Here is a 14,738-nt window from a genome sequence, read left to right as displayed (position 1 = left end):
GTGTCCAACATTTCCTTTGGTTATGAGATTCCACTTTTGAAGTTAGAAGTAAATCAGAACTAAACCATGAGACTATTTGTTCTGTCCTCCTCCAGGAAGCTCGGATACATCATTAACGCCTACTTATTAACCCAAATGGAAAAAAATCAAGTTTCAAAGAATTAACCATGGTGGGCTACTTGTTAGAGATTGTAACTGGTTAGTGTGCTTTCTTGATAATTACACTGTTAAGTACTTTGAGGATATGAGCCCAAACTGTTGTGTAACCATACCAAATACATTTCTTAATAATTTGTACCTTAAGTACTTAAATAATTTGTTATCTGATTGTATTTTTGACCAATTCCAATTAAGGATATCTAGTAGAAAATAATCAGAGATGCTAAAAATTAGAGGAAGTTTTTAATGGCCAGTCATCTTTTTCCCAGGTGGCACTAGTGGTAAAGAACCCACCTGCCAGTGCAGGAAACGTAAGAGACATGGGCTCAGTCCTTGGGTTGAGAAGATCGTGGAGAAGGGAATGGCAGCCCACTCCAGTGTTCTTGCCTGGAGCGTCCCATGGACAGGGGAACGTGGCAGGCTGTAGTCCATGGGGGTCACAAAGAGTTGGACATGACTAAAGCGACTTAGCATGTCACCTTTTTTAGGACTGGATCTCAGAGTTAGATGAAAACCTAAGAACATGCTTATAAAATGTTCAAATGACATTAAAGGAGGAAGTCATAGCTATTATTGGATGATAGCATTTGTGAATTTAACCATCTAAAGTATGTGCAGAAATTCAGAAAGTGAAAGAACATGTATGTAAATTCAGGAAGGTTGAAACTTAGCTGAATAGGTAGAGTAAAAAGTACCGAGATACACTAGTTGGCTGCATTTTATAGTTACTGCTTAGCAAATGACAGGGCCTGCCACAAAAGCTAATGTAATGTGAGGCAATATTTATATAACTAGAATAAATAGGAAAAGATGATGACAGACCTACTGTACTTCATTTTTGTAGGTTGGTTCCTCTAAATACAAAGCTAACTAGAAAATCTAATTAATATTCCACCTGGACAGCCAGGTGGGTATTTCAGTAGGAAGACATGAGCTTATTTTTGAAAGAAAATGGGTCCTCTGGGAAATAGCCCTGCCATCACTAGAAATAATAAAGTGGTCTTCCTGGCTGTTAGGAATGTTTGAGGTTTAGAGCCAGTTACTTTTAAAATCCCTACTGTGCAGAGTATCACTGCGCTGCTTAGTTCTAAAGAAAGAAAGAAAAGAGGTAAGAGAAGTTTTGAAATTGATCTACTTCATTCTGTTTTGTCTTTGTTGCCCATTAGTTTTAGAAAACGTCGAGAGCTGTGTATTTGTTGAAGGAATGGAGGCTTAACAGACCTTTGGAGGGTTAATAAAATTCTTTCCCTATTAGGACAGATTTCCCACATCAGAGGCAATTAAGTTGTGGCCACAAACTGGGAAACCAGTGACTGGGTAGAATTCAGTTGTGCGCATGCTCAGTTGCTTCCTTCAGTCATGTCTGACTCTCTGCGACCCTATGGACTATGCAGCCTGCCAGGCTCCTCCAGGCAAGAATACTGGGGCGAGTTGCCATTTCCTTCTCAGGGGATCTTCCTGATATAGGGATCAAACCCTGGGTAGATCCTGCATTGAAGGGAAATCCTTTACCACTGAGTTACCTGGGAAGCCCCAGAATTTGGTCATGCAGAGTTAAAGGACTGAGAAGGCACATTCCGGTTAGAGGAAATACCGTGAACCACTGTGGACGTATATGGTAAGGATGGTTAAATTTGATTGGTGCGTAAAACATTTGAAGGTAACAGAGAAAAGATGGTAGATTCGTTAGAGACCAAAGATACTAGGAAGGTAATGAAGGTCTGAATTAGGCAATAGAGATGAACAAAGGGGCTTCCTAGGTGGCGTTAGCAGTAAAGAGCCTGCCTGCCAATGCCAGAGATATTAGAGACATAGGTTCGATCCCTGGGTTGGGAAGATTTCCTGGAGAATGTAATGGCATTCCACTCCAATATTCTTGCCTGGAGAATCCCATGGACAGAGGAGCCTGGTAGGCTACAGTCCATAGGGCTGCAAAGAGACAAAGCTGAAGTGACTTGGTGCGCTCGCACTTACGAAAGGAAAGGTTGATGAAAGAATGGTTATCAGAAGGTTAGAATTAAAGAATTCTGCTACTGATTAGGTATGACAGGGAAACAGTCAAATTTGACTTTGTCAGACCTAACTGAAGGAATAGTGGTACTATTACTAGTATTAGTGAAATAATTGGTTTGGGAAGAAGAAAATAGTAATGAGATTTTGCTTTGAGCTGAAGAGCCAGTGGAAGGTCAAAGTGGAAATATTCAGGGTACAGCCCTAGCTGCAAACCTGCAGATTGGTGGAGAAGTTAAAGCTAGAAGAGATTGAAGAATCTTTTATTTATTTGTTTCTTAGTTTATATTATTTTATTCTAGAATTCAGGCTTTAGGAAAGGCTCATGTTTTCTAGGAGCAGAGTAGTGGAAAGGGGGCAGGCCAGGAGGACAGGCCTTGGGCAACACTATATACATTTAGAGAACAAGGGAAACTTTGAAGATAAGTGGTCTTAGAGACTAAAAGATTGTAAGAATATTAATTCTTACCCAAAAAGAAGGGAAAATGTTTGAATCTCTACTTTGAAAAAATTTCAAGTTTACAGAAAAATTACAAGAATAATATTGTTGACCCTTAATGCAGATATAAAGGGGGTAACCAACCTTCTATGCATGAAAATTCCCATGTAACTTACAGTCAGCTCTCCATAGCCACAGAGTTCCTCCATATCTGTGGTTTTGTATACATGGATTCAACCAACCTTAGACTGTGTAGTGTTGTAGTATGACTATTGAAAAATCCACATACTAAGTGAACCCACACAGTTCAAATCCATATTGTTCAAGAGTCAGCTGTACAAAAGCATTTCAGTAATCTTAACAGATTTGACATTTGTTAGCATTTAGTCACACTTGCTTTATCACCCTAACATACTGTTTAGGAACCATTTAAGAGTAACTTGCAGATACCATGTTCATTAATCCCCATATACTTTAGCATATATTTCGTACTATGTAAAAATAGTATAGCTACCAAATTCAGATTTGTTAGACTTGCCTAATATGTAACATACAGTTCATGTACACATTCTGTTGGTTGTCCCAGTAATGTCCTTTATGACCATTTTTTACCTGATCAAAGAGCCTAAAAAGATTACAGATTACATTTAATTATGAAACATTTGTCTTTTTTCCTCCTGTCTTATGTAAATAAATGTTGTATCAGTCTTCTTTAAGATTGTTTAAATAGTCACTAAAAAAGGAAGTACCAGTGTTCTGCTTGAATAACAGGGGAAAATGCATCTGCCTTTTTACAGATGCGTGTCTTTTTACAGTCTTTGTTACAGGGGTTGGGAAGGAGAGAGATGAAAGGGTGTGCTGACTAGAATCCAGCTAAAACAACTACTGGGATTGGAGAAGTTTTTAAGAAGAATCGTATTTCTTAAAGTTCAGTAAGGAGTAGCAAAGGAAGAACATGCAGATATTAATGAGGGTATATCCCTTACAAGAGAAATTGAGGTATATTCATATACCAGTTTTTTCTGTACTATGTTTTTTATACATTAAGCTGGGATTTTAATTAAGTAGAGAAAAATAGTATAGTTTGAAGACATTTCTTACTCACCACTTCGGTTTACAAAATACGTGCTTGCTGTCCTTTATAGTCTGTTTTATCCTCCTAGTTTTATTGTGATAGTTGCCTAAGGTGGATTGTTTGCTGCCAGATTTTTAACCATAGATCTGTATCTCATTGTCTGAAGTGGTGTTTCAGTGGATCCTAAGTATTTGTTCTCCTGTCAGCTTTTCTGTGACTAACGGAAATGGGACACCTGACATGCTGATACTATTTTCAGCACGTGACTGGACTTCAGAATTGGTGATGAGAAATTATTAACTGCTCATCGATTATGATATGCTTCTTTGTGCATGTGCTTACCGCCTTCCTCTTTAGTTAGTAAATTTTCTCCATATAAGTCACCACAACCTACCTACTCTGAAAGGTCATGATAGTTATTCTTAGGATGAAACTTGAAAAGCAGTTTTAAAACATGGGAATAGTTGGTAAGGTCTCTTTATTATTGTTGATATTAATTGTTTAACTTTTCACCAAATAGATTTTAAGTAAATCAAACCCTTGAACAGAACAATGTGTGTGTAATTTGCTAAACCCATCTCTTTTTTTCCTACAGAATCTAGAACTCTGTAGCAAAGCTTTTTAAGAAAAGACTCTGACTGAATTTGTTCAGATGACAAGGAAATTCAAATATAGCCTGAAATTGTTGAACCAGATCAAACATACAACATCTGTTTGGAGGTTTTTTTCCATTCTAGTTCCTAAGAGTTTAAAGATATGAATTCATACCTCTTTTATGTACTGAAACCTGCAGATAGTTTTGGCAACCTATTGAGAAGAAAGAAATATTAAGTGGAATTACTTTAATATTTTTATTTTCAGCAAGATTTGGGTTTGTAGGTAGTTAGACAAGAGAAATGACTGATTCCATTCCAGCTGACATTCTTTGTGTGTGTGCATGTACTTGTACTAATATTCTAAATCATGCAGATCAGGAAATGTGTTAGATTTTTGTGATTGCCATAGATCATTTATATGCATTTGCTACCAGAAATTAGATTCTATGTTTAGGTTTTACTTGACGACTTCTAAAACATTTTCCACGTTTGACAAGTAAATTTAGATAGATGGTAATAATTTAGAATATGTATTCATTGATAGATATCCTCAAATAGCATTTTTATGCTGTTTTGTTTCCTGGTTATTGTCAAAGTGTAAAGATTTTAGTTATAAATAGGAAAAGATTTGGAGGGTCTGCATGGTATTTTTTTTAGTTTTTAATTTAATTGTGATATTTGGCATGGAAATAGTGATGGTGTAACCTATATCCTGGAAGCCAAAAACATCTTTCTACATGTCTACTTGGTGGTAATATCAAGGTAAAGAAGTATTCTCCTTCTAGCCCTGTGCACTATTAGAAGGAGAACAAGAAGGGAAAAAGAGTTGTTGTGTTTGACTAATCCCACTCCTGTTCACAGTGTCTATTAACCATTAATCTTCAGAAAATTTCTGTATTTACAGCAGCTGTTTCTTAGATATTACTAAGTTAGTCCAGAAAATGTTGCTAAATACATGTCTGGAATGGTCATAACATAGTTTGTTTCACAAAATTAGATGTTAACTCTTACACATAATGTGATGATATTTAAAATTTTAAGAACAGTTCTATTTGCTTTATGTTAACTGTTCTTAACAGTTAAGCTCAAAGTCAAATATGCAGCTTTCTGTTAACAAAGCCTGCAGAATGTTATTGCATATATTTGAGTAATACATTGCTGGCTTCCACTTACTTTGTTTTTCCATTTTTATCTTCTCCCACCCCCAATTTCAAATTTTTTTTTTTTTAAGGTGGCTTTCCTATCTCAAGTCACTGTTTCATCTTAAATGATGCCAGAAAATTTTGTCTTTATCAACCTCTGTGCTGTTTGTTACTGTATTTCAAAACTTCAAAAGAAAATAATGGTTAATAAGTATTCACACTTGTTTCTTTTCTTTTTTTTTTTTTTAAAGTCTAGAATTTCAATTTCAATTTTTTGGTTTTTTTTGGTATCCCGTATAAACTTTTTTTTTGAAAGAGAAGTATAAATCATTGTGAGTAAACATGATAGATCTGTCTGTCTATAACTGTCTTGTTAAAGCTTATTTTCCCAAAGCTATATTATTTTTATATGTTAATTTCTTGAAATACTGTCTTTCCAGTATTCTTATTCTACTAGGTACATTTGGACCGATTTTTTTCCCATAAGTTTATCTTTGATGTTTCTAGCCTGGTTTCTCTTATACATATGGAAAGTCCGTATGTAATTATCGGGCATGAGGGGTTGCTCCATATCCCCCCTTTCTCCATTAAAAAATAAGCATTTTTGACCTTTTAAAGAGAAGCAAGCATTGATTTTTATAATATGTAGGAAATCTCAGAACCGTGTAGTGAACTTTTTAAAGAATTGTTGTTTATACTTTAAAAGTGAAATTTTGTACCAAAAGAAGCTAAGCACATGCATTCAAATAGCAAGTTCCTTTAGGAACTCATATATAGATTTGTCTGATTTCACTTACAAGTTTTCAAATAATGACTTGGAAATTGCAAATGGTCTACCTCTTTGCCCCTATGCTCACTCTTTTATTCTGTTAATACAAGTTTGCCATAAAATTAGGTAAATGACTGTAAACTTTAGCCTGGTTCTTGCTGGGCTAAAAGAACATTTAATAGCTCATTCTCAGTTCAGTAGAAATTTTTTCCTCAAAAATTAAAGAATGAAGTGATAACTATAGGAAATACTCAAGATTTGTTTTTTATAGCAATCTTGCCAGAGATTCAAGCTTATGAATAACTTCTAAATATTCACTTTTAGAATTCTAAGTTAAATTTTAAAGGATATCTAATTAATCTTAACTCTTTTCATCTACAAGCACTTCATTTACTCAATTTTATTTCCAATTTTTAATAAGAATTTCCTACATGTTAGAATTTAGTGATTGAAACTCTTCAGTTGTGAGCCTTGTTCTTGGTAGGAACTAATTTTGAGAAAGCATGCTTGGGGAAAAATTGACACAGAAGTTTTATATATTTTTAATGTGTACAACTCTTACATCCTAAATTTCCCATACATTTGTATGGTGCACGCAACCTTAAAGTACCATTTTTATAACACAGTACAAATAATTAAATCTGCTTTATATGGCTGGTTTAATTCTATCTTTCAGAGATTTTTTTTCCAGGCATTTATCTTGACAGTGCTTTTTGTTGGTAGGTCCTTTACTAAAAGACCGAGTAGTCAGCCATTTAAATGACCAGTTCATCAAAGTCTTACAGACAAGCAGCTTACCAGCATTACTGATTATATAGTTCAGGAACCATTTACTTTGCTAAATATGTCTGTGTATTGTATCTTCTCATGGGACTTGTCCCTCAAAAGAGTAAATCATTAAAGTAACTTATTTTATTTTTTAAATTATGGTAGAATTTTGGTTGATAGGAGATGAGAGTTGCATAAAAACATTCTAAAAGCATTTTGATAGTAATGTTGATGAAATGACCACAACCTTCAACTATTATTTATCCTAATAAATATGGATTTTTGCCTTCACCAGGTGATTACATTGTAAGGCTGTCCTTTGAAAATAAAATCTTTGATTTTGTTGAAGTCAAATGTGTTGTCAGGTTACATTTGGAAAGGTTATATTTGTAAATTGAAAAAATTCAAGTAGACCTTCAGATTATATAGAAGACTTTTAAATGACCGTGTGTATTTAATAGAAAATTTAACATTAAAAGTTAAAATCTATAACAACGTAACTCCAGCCCCCTATATTTGGGTCAAATATCTCTGGAGATGGCTGCAGAGTTTCCTTTACAATGCTGTCTTTGAGTTTTTTATAACTTTGCACATCTAATCTTCCTCAATAAGGGCTTTCCTCTTTCCCCCTCCCCTTTACCTCATTATGCCATTTTATTTAGGGGTTTGATGTAGGCAGAAATGTGCCCATAAATGTGTGGGTTCCCTTTGAATGGATTACTGCTGACTAAAATTATAAATCAACATTCTTATCAAACAGAAAATTCAAGCAGAAAATGATAATATTACCTTCTAATGATTAAAACAGGTACCCAATTGAAAGCTTTTTTATAAACATGTAATAAATTTAAGATTATATTCTCAATGAAGTAATTTTTACAATTATTTAATCTTCCTATCCCCCTATTTTCTTCCATGCCCATAGGGACTTAGCAGCAGCAGCGGCATACACAGATGAGCAGTAGGATTACTTTCGAGTAGGATAGACTGTTATATCTATTACATAAAACACGTACTAAAATTTTATTCTTTCCATCGTGTTGTCTAATTTTAAAACTGGGGATGATAAAGATAGACTTGGATTTAGGTATTAAGTTGAATGCTGTCTAGAGCATTTAGTGATTCATATAGATATTACTGATCCAGCCACCTGTGCTGTGTAAGTCTAGAAACTGGTATGGTTGTGGACGAAACAGTATAACTCAAGTGCCATTCTGCAGAACTACAAAGCTATCTATACCAGGTTATGGTGTTAAATCATAATTTCTGGATCATGATCTTAAACCTTTGATGGGTTACATTTCTACTTGACTCTTTACTGACAAGTATTCCTGATGGCCTGAAAGTCCATGTTATTTAAAGCTTGAAGTATCCAGATCAAATATGAAATTATTTTACATTTAAAAAAAAAGTACAAAATATCAGTTGTGTAATCATGGTAGAACATAAACCTTTGCTATAAAAGATTTTTAAAGGCTATTTGATTAAAACACTTATTTACTTAAACTCTTTGCTAGAATTTTTTTTAGAATTCAGCATCGGAGGAGGAATGTGACATAATAATGATCGAAAGCCGAAAGTTTAAAAGTTGTGATGCCCTCACATGGTTGAAGGGTTATTCTAGCTTCTAAGGACTGAATGTTGTCCACAAGAGTGTCTCATCAGGTCATAAATTGGTAAGACTTAATGGATTAGATTTTATGTATTATACCTGATGTTATTGTATTGAGATGAATATTTATGAACAAACTGAGCACATTGTATAACGTAAGAGTATAGTATTAAATATATACGTTAAAACTTGGAATTTTTAATACTTGGAGTATGTAATCCTTTCAGGCTGTATCTTTGCAGTGGTATTTAATAGTTTAAAAAATAAAGTGACATCCTATATCATAGTATGATTATTTAAATATTGCTATCGCATCTGCTGTGGATGCTTACGATATAATTAGGGACCCCATATACCTTCTAGTTAATATCCCAAGAAATATTTGAGAAATACTGATCTTTTATAGAAGTTTTACATCCATCTTTTTCATAAACTATAATTTAATTACTTATAGGATTTTATTTTTCATAAAAAAGGCATTTTTCATGCTGTCACTAAAAATGAAAGCTGAAGAAACTCTCTCAGTTCTTGAGAATACCTAAGATGATAATATCAAATGAAAATAATATATCAGAAGTCATTATACATTATTTGTATACCCTGAAAAAACATTTCCTTTCAGAATTGTGTTCTGCTTAGAAAGCAGAAATTTGTAAACTTGTGTTACAATAGGTCTTCTAATTTTGCTTTGTTTTACATAGCTGTATTTTGTAGGGGAACTCTTAAAATAAAATGGTTTAGATTAGATAATACAGTTTAGATTTAGGATATCTTAATCCTCAACCTGATCATCATATTTTGCATATGAAGAAAAAGAATCTATGCTAAGATACATTTCCAAAGTTATACAGAAAATATTAGAATTAATATTTTTCATTAAAATATGGTACACACATTTTGCAAGCCTGTCAGATATTTGAAAAGCATCATCTAAATAGACTGTGGTATCTATTTCTAATCTTAATCAGAAGTATGTTATTCTTTTGTACACATTCATACTAATTCTTTTTAATTATATTCTAAATTGCTTCAGATAATAGTATTCCATGACTTCATTTTGATCAGATTTTGTATACAAACTTAAGTTTCTTAAACCAGTAATAGCAATCAGTGGTAGTCTGGAAGAAAATACAACAAACTAATAGCAGTTGTCCCTTATTCTATATATGTTTTTCATTTTATTTTTTAATAAGTTCTAATTTCTTTGGTAAGGTATCTATATTTAGTAGTCAGTGGGTAGGCTTCAGAGGGTCATGAAGCCTGTGGAATTTTGGATAGAACATTATGTATGTTTTCAGTGAAAGGTTCAGAGCATTTGCCAGGTTTTCAAAAATAGTTGGGTAACATTGCTAGTGAATGTTTGTGTCTAAGGAACAGGCCTTGTTAGACACCCAAATACATGACGTATGAAAGAAATTTTTAATGAGTACACCAATCTGTAACTCTTACTGATATTTATCCAAGGGTAGTTTATTATGAGTGATCATTAGACTGATGGAACAAATCAGAGCCTAATTGCTTTTAGTTTAGAGTATATCCTTTGAGTCTCTGTGATCAAGTGCTGATTGAATTTCTCCACAGAGTAGTTGTTTTTTTTTGCTACTTAGGGATTACTATATGTCAGGGACTGCTAAGTAAAAATATGCAACATGATATCATGCCAAGTATTTTTGACCTGTTACTTAATTTTCACAGCAGATGTATATATACTATCAATAGCCTCAGCTTATAGAGAAGGAAAGTGAAAACTTAGATTAAGGAACTTTCTCAGGTCACATAGCCATTAAGTGGTGAAACTAGGGTTCAGATCTAGCTTTCTAAGTGGAATCTGGGCTCTCAGTTGTATGCAGGTCTAGAGAGTAACCCTGGAAAACTTGAAGGATAAGATAAGGGAGAATATCATATTGTATGAAGATATGAATACATAATTTTGACTTCCTTTGAATTTAGTAGCAGGGGGTCATCCTCATTATAAAACCATCTTTTAAAGCACTTGCCAAAAAATAAATTTGTTAGGTTGCTTACTATCTAAAATTATTTATTGCATTGTAAAATAACATCCACTTAAATTTAATGCTTATAATTATAAACAAGTATATATGTATTAGAAAGTTTTAGTACTTACTGGAATAGTATTATACTAAGTGTAACCATTAAGGAGTTCATCCTTTAGTATTTAGGATCTATAAATAGGAAACACTATCAGCAGTTTAAAAGGCTACTTCAGACTGCAAATTTTGGGATGGGGAGATGAGTCAAATGTAAAACCCCTTACTAAGCTACATCACATTTGCCCTTAGTTGTGGATAACCATTAAGAAACCTATTTTATATTTACTTTTAAAATATTTATGTAACATTTATTTTTGGGGGGTCAGAAAAACAGGATTTTTTTTTGTTGAGCAACTACTTGGTGCAAGTCCTTTTCATTGGTTTAATTTTATCTTCAGATGAACTCCAAACCTTATAACCTTTAGCCTGTTTTTAAGTGTTTGTAACAGAGTTCCTGTGTCTAAATATGGCTTAATAAATCTATGATAATATTACTGCTTAAAGCAAAAACAAATGAAACTGTACCTTACTAATATAAATTATGTAGTTAACGTGTTAAGTATTTACCATGTGCCAGACACAAATGCATTATCTCACTGAATCCTAGCATCTGGTCCTATTTATTATCCTTTGGAGAGGCTAAATAATTGGTGTGAAGTCATACCGTAAAATCAAATGCGGATTCAAACCTGGGTATGACTTCAGAACAAAAACCTTTTATTTGGTACCACTTCTGAGTCTAGAATTATAAATCTGAGTTAGAAGGGAATGTAGTGGTCACTTAGTCAAACCACTTGTCTTATACTTGAATTATGTCTACCACATACCTTCCAAGTTGTCATCTAGCCTTTGAACACCTCCAGTGATGTTTATCTTAGCTTCCTGGTCTTCTTTCTTTTTCCATTTCATGTTTAAACCTTTATAAACCCTTGTATAGCAGAGACTCTAAAATGTGAAGCAGAAAAATACCTTGCCATCATTTAAAGATTTAGTAGAGAGGTTAGGTTCATGTAAAAATGTAAGCTGTACTACAATTTCTATGGAAACATTGAACTGAGAATATTCTGTAGTTCGTTCTGTTAGTTTTCATAGCAGCTGTAGTCAAGAATATGGGTTCCAGTTCATGGCCATGAGTCATGGTTTTTAGTTCTGAAGCTCTTTTTCAGTGGATAAGGAGACTTTGCTTAACATCTTAGAGATCGCAGGATGTTTCCTCTCTTCCTAATTGTTGATTCTAGAGGTGATACGAGGGTTTCATGGGACTCCTTTATATGTGCATTGATCCCCAGTATAAAAAGAGTGAAGTATATCTGAATTTCTTCAGAATCCTGGATCTACTTCACTTAGAACTTTTGCTTGTTCATGATACACACTTAAAGACATGACAGTTTGAGTTGTCAGCTTTCTCTGACCTGACCAAACCAGCAAGCTTTGAACTCCTCTTTCCACTTTCAGGATAGCCTTTGGTTTCGTTTTCTTCTTCCCGATGATTGAATTTTAAAGTCCAACTTTTTTCCCACAAAGTCTACTATGATTTTGTCATCTCCATAGAACTGCTAAATTTCACTGGCTTAATTTTGTCAGAAGTAACCTGAAAATCCATAGCGCTGACTTTTCCTCATACTTAGAGTTTCTCTACTTTGGTTGCCTATGTTATATAGAAACTGTTACACTTTCTTCCTTTTCAGTGAATAACAACCAGATGAAAGGAATATCAGAAAAAAGTTTATTGGCTTTTTATTTAAGCTGACTTTGTCAGGGAGGAAAAAAAATTCTAATGAAGCCTTCTCTTTATTATTATGTTCCTGTGATATCTTTAGTTTCTAACAGTTTAAGTATCTGGTTGATTTCTTAACTCTTTTTCCCAGCACAGTAAGCTCAACTTGCCATAAGTTCATGTTGAACTTACAACATATAATTAGATAATATATTAAATACTATATGTTTTATTCCATCCTTTATTCAGTTAAATGTTCAGTGTCAATTATATGCAGAGTGTTGTAATAAGTAGACCCTCGAGATAGACACAGTTCCTACCTTTAAGGTTTAATTCAAGGAAGAAGAACATTCAGTGAAGACAACAAAAACAGTTATTTATGGAAGAGTCAGAGGGATAAGGGCCTATTGGCAAGAAAGGAAGAGGGCAAAGATTATGTTGGTAAAGCATACCATTTCATTTTATTATCTCTAGAATTTAAATTGATTTAACAAATTTCAGGTCATGATGTAAGTCTAGAAACCATCATAAAAATTTTACATAAATTGATGTGTACAAACTATTGTAAAGTTCTGTCACTAGTCATGTCTATTTTATAGAATTGTTATTGCCTGTAATAATTCAGGATATGGATCTAGGTTGAAATGAGAAAAAGCAGGGAGTCCCTGGTTGGTCCAGTGGTTAGGACATGACAGTTTCACTGCCAACGGCCCAGATTAAAAAGAAGAAATGAGAAAAAGTAATTAGCTGTTAAAACTTTTGCCGCTGAAGATGTGCATTTTTTACTGCATTTCTCCATGAGTGAGAAAACCTTGTAACCCTTTAAATTTTATAATACTGCTACTTTATACTTTGCTTTATTGTCCCAGATCCCTTTTTGAGTTAAGTAATTCTAAAGCAGTGATTCTCAACTAAGGGAAATGTAGTTTAGAAGCAAAACAACACTTTATCCCACTCTTTTGAGTTTTTAGTAATATTTATTGTTGAAATGTCATGTAACATATTTTTGGTTAAACTGGTTTTTGGAAATTTTTATGTTGGATTAAACTGATTAAGTTATATTTTAGTGGCCTTTGGAAAAGTTTTTTACAGTAAGTTAAGATTATATATATCTAAACAATGAAACTTTAAGATCCTATCAAAGATCAAAGAATTTTACTGATGTTCAATTCACAGGAATGCTGTGCTTCATAAACATTGATGTGAGTTTAAATCTCAAGTCAAACAATTTTTATTAGCATATATTTTGTGACTGCATTGAATCTTTAACAAAGAGTACAAAATAATCAAAGAAGTACAAGAAATCAAGTAGATTGAAAGCATAACTAGCATGATTTGTCTTTGGGAAAGACCATAAAGGCTGTTTCTTAATATTAATCATAATTTTTGTTTATACCTTACTGCTTCATTTTTAATCCAAGATACACTTATAGATAGTAAACCTTAAACACTGTCAAAATCCAAATTGATCCAAACAATAGGAGGAACAAAAAAATTTTAAGTACTACTATTGTAAAAAGTCTCATATAATCCTTACAGCAATCCTTTATGGTAGGTACAAACCATGACCCATTTTACAGATGAGGAAACTGGTTTCAGTATGTTAACTTGGTAAGAGCACCTCATTAGTAAGTAGTGGAGTTGGGATTTTAAAACGAGCTTGTCTAATTCTAAAGCCTATGTTCTTAACCCCCTTTATTACTCTTGGAGAATTCAGCCTTTTGCTTAGGCAGCTACTAAGAAGTCAACTGTCTTACCCCAGAGTGAAGCAGAGAGCAAAAGACAGTTAAGCCAAACGGTAGTGAAGTGACAACCTAGACAGTTTTAAATATTCAGGGCATGCCTTCACAGTACTCTTCTTAGATTTGTTGAAGATGAGCAACTTAATTCTTTGCTCAAACCCAGGCCAACCTATATTTTTAAAACATCCCAAAATAATTGATTTATTAAAAGTAAAACAGACCAGATTTTTTTCCCCTGATACAGTATTCTCTTCACTTTATTGAAGGGTAATGACCATGCTTGGAGCTGTCCCTTTAGTCTAAGTCATAATGAAACAACGATCTCTTTAAAAACCTCATGATACTTTTACTTTTATTCTTCTGGGTTTATCCCTATTTTGAAACAGTTCCTTGATAACCTCCATTCTTATTTATTACTATTCTTGGACTTTGGGGACAATTAGGAAGGGATATAATATAGTAAAGAAAGGTTAATTATTAACCTGGGAACAAAAGCTGAGTTTTAGTCAGATAACCCTAATGGTTAACCTGATCAGTTTTACTTTGTCAAATATATTGTCCATAGAATTACGCTTTTTCTATAAAAGCTTTTTTAAATAACATCTCTGCAGGCATAAATGAAGAGATTAGCTGTAAGACAAGCAAAAATTATGATCTC

At 33.5% G+C, this 14,738-nt stretch overlaps 1 protein-coding gene across 5 annotated transcripts in view; it reads left to right on the top strand.

Moving 5' to 3' along the window:
- Nucleotides 1-14,738, top strand: part of TSC22D2 (TSC22 domain family member 2) — a 51,778-nt gene that overhangs the window by 17,290 nt on the left and 19,750 nt on the right. For 3 of the 5 annotated variants that reach the window (XR_804450.4, XR_804448.4, XR_009494393.1), the window contains one exon: nt 8,476-8,634. The exons of the other annotated variants lie outside the window; for them this stretch is intronic. The gene's annotated coding sequence lies outside the window, so the exon portion shown is untranslated. The remainder of the gene's footprint in view (nt 1-8,475; nt 8,635-14,738) is intronic. 5 annotated transcript variants of the gene reach the window in all.

Source organism: Bos taurus, chromosome 1 (genome assembly GCF_002263795.3).
Source record: "Bos taurus isolate L1 Dominette 01449 registration number 42190680 breed Hereford chromosome 1, ARS-UCD2.0, whole genome shotgun sequence".
NCBI classification, from domain to species: domain Eukaryota; kingdom Metazoa; phylum Chordata; class Mammalia; order Artiodactyla; family Bovidae; genus Bos; species Bos taurus.
This window is presented reverse-complemented; position numbering and strand designations above follow the sequence as displayed.